At 45.7% G+C, this 2733-nt stretch overlaps 1 long non-coding RNA gene across 1 annotated transcript; it reads left to right on the forward strand.

Annotated features, from left to right (window-relative positions):
* Positions 1-882: 882 nt before the first annotated feature.
* LOC113028181 (uncharacterized) lies at positions 883-1933 on the forward strand. The gene is made up of 2 exons (XR_003273205.1): positions 883-1385; positions 1612-1933. It is a non-coding gene; the product is annotated as an uncharacterized LOC113028181 (long non-coding RNA).
* The last annotated feature ends 800 nt before the right edge of the window (positions 1934-2733 follow it).

The raw sequence follows: 2733 nt of genomic DNA on the forward strand, positions 1-2733 counted from the left end.
GCACCTTTTTTTCTCGTATTTGGGAGAATTCCTCGTCTGCCTGTTGATGTTGTTTTCCAGCATGTTCTCCCTGATGGTGCCGTTGTTGACCACGGTGAATTTGTCGCCCATTTGAAGCGTGACCTGTCTGAGGCTGCCCGCATTGCCAGGCAGAACAGCCGTATTGCCCAGGCTCGCCAGGCGAGGAATTATGACCGCAAGGCTAAGGGTGCGCCCCTCTCAGTCGGTGACAGAGTCTTGCTTGCTAATCGTGGTGAGAGAGGAAAGAGGAAGATCGCTGACAAATGGGAATCCACAGTTTTTGAGGTGGCGTCTGTGAAACCTGACATCAATGTGTACCACATCAGAGACCCTGTGACTCTCAGGGAAAAAGTTGTTCACCGAAACCTACTACTTCCTGTGAGTTTCATTCCTGCAGGAAACGAGTGCATACCAGTGTCAACCTGCCCCTCGGTTGCGGATAGTGGACAAGGTGAACCAGAACTTCCAGGTGATGTGCAGGATGGTGAGACGAAGACGGTTCGCTGGCTCATGCAGATGAACCGAGCAAGTGACAGGGACTCTGCGGCTGGTCAACCTGCGTGTTCTCTTGGTGCGGCTTTCAGCGTCCCAACCTCTGAGGCAGAATCGACTGTGGCCCCGCCTGCTGGGTGTGACCTGTTGGTTTCCCGGTTGCCCTCCCCTGCCCCCTCTATTGAATCTGTTGTGTCCCGGAGTGCCTCCTCGCAGCTTCTGGCGGGAGATGCTCCACATGTCCTTTCCCCTGAGCTTGTGACTGACACACGACTGAGTACAGGGGACCGTGTAGTGCGTACACAGCCACCACCTCTTTGTACTAGATCAGGTAGACCTGTGAAACCTCCAACACGTCTCGTTTGTGAGATCAATGAACAACAGGTTGATGATTCAGTGTCGACAGTTGACTCCTTGTTTTCATTTGTGCGAAATATGTTTTCAGGATAGATTACTAGCCGTTTTGCAAATGTGCTGTTACTCAGAACGTTTTGGGTAATACCTGCGTGGAGCAATGTTCACATCATGGGAGGTGTATACGGCATCTTTCATATCTGGGTTGGCAGGGGAATTGGCCGCTCTCTTGCTTGCCTTATTCCATATGGAAAGTTTTTTTAACTGACTTGAACTATCTTGTGCTCCCACGGTCACACTGTTATGTTTTATGCATTGGAAGTTTCTGTTTTTCTGTTGTCATGCCCCAATTTAGCAGGATTTAAGGGGGGTGTGTGTAACATAGTTAAATAGAGTTGAAGTTAAATCCCGCTAAATGGGACATTGGCGCCACCTACTGTCGAAAAAGTGACCCTGCAATATTCACAAAGGGCAAGGGATTCTGGGTAATCCTCAGAATAATGGAGGATTCCTGCGAGGTAAGGAATGCGCAAATGTCGTGGGGGGGAAAAATCATATCGCAGGCTGTTAAAGTAATACAGTCTGACCCGATTATTTTTGTTGTTTATACATCATTTGTTGCGGGTCATTTCTCCAGTCTTTATGTTGAACTGAGTGCACGTTTATGTGAGATTTCTTTATTGGGAGGAGAGGAAACAAAATGGGAGCATAGTTAGCTAACTCTGTTGTTGCTTTCCCGTTTAGATTTTGTGCTGATTGCCCACGACATTAAAAAGAGAGCATTCTAACCATTGCCTTTTTGTTGTGAATGCAGGTATGTGACTGTGCCACACTGTTTAGAGAATTTACATTGTTTCATGTACAGCTTTAAAATATATTTCTATATTCCTTTCATTTGGGAAATTTAACATGCAATGTTAATGGTGTTGAAGTTTTTCTATTTTGGTTGTATAAATTTACCACTATACGATCACACTGCAAGTGGAAATGTAATCCTCAGAATAATGGAGGATTCCTGCGAGATTTTGTGCTGATTGCCCACGACATTAAAAAGAGAGCATTCTAACCATTGCCTTTTTGTTGTGAATGCAGACCAGAGAAGACACTACACAGAGGTCACACTGACACGGGAGCGGAGAGCACAGAAACACGGACTATTCACGGGGAGACACGACACGGGAGTCTGGGAGAACACGGGGATTTATTGCTACGTTGTTTTTCACTTTGTAAATAAACACTGCCTATACATAGAGCACCGCGCCTGGGTCCTCCTTCCCCACTCCTTCCACGGTGTGCCATGCCATACCGTGACAATAATAGTGATTTCTCAGAGATGCTATAATGAAAGTCCCAGGTTCAGCCTGCACCTGTTCCACCTGCCTGTTTTATTAAACTCCTCTCTATGATCAAGGCTTTCCTTGCTAACATTCACACATGGAGTTAAAGGGTTTTTCCACACTGGACTCCATCTTCTCTATGCAACACATGCTGGAAAAGGTGGTCAGTAAGAGAAAATGTATCTTTTAAGATGGTAAATCACAGAAGCTTGAACGTTTGTGAATGGTAGCTCTGTTTCCACACAAAGTGTGACTTGTAATTGATTTAAGAGCAGTGAAAGCAGAGCCTGTGGCAAATTGTCTATCACGCCCCCATCAGTTTACCATCAGAGGTTTTCCCACAATACACATGTGCAAACAACCAGGAAATACTGCTGGCCTCTCAGCTTGATAAGCTTCAGCCATTGTTAATGGGACACAGACATGCCTGTAAAATGTAGACACGCTACAATTTTCAATGGGATCCAAGGCAAGTGTGCTTCCAGCAATAATATCCAGTGGAAACAATCTAAAGAATGAATGCAAACAA

Source organism: Astatotilapia calliptera, chromosome 8 (genome assembly GCF_900246225.1).
Source record: "Astatotilapia calliptera chromosome 8, fAstCal1.2, whole genome shotgun sequence".
NCBI classification, from domain to species: domain Eukaryota; kingdom Metazoa; phylum Chordata; class Actinopteri; order Cichliformes; family Cichlidae; genus Astatotilapia; species Astatotilapia calliptera.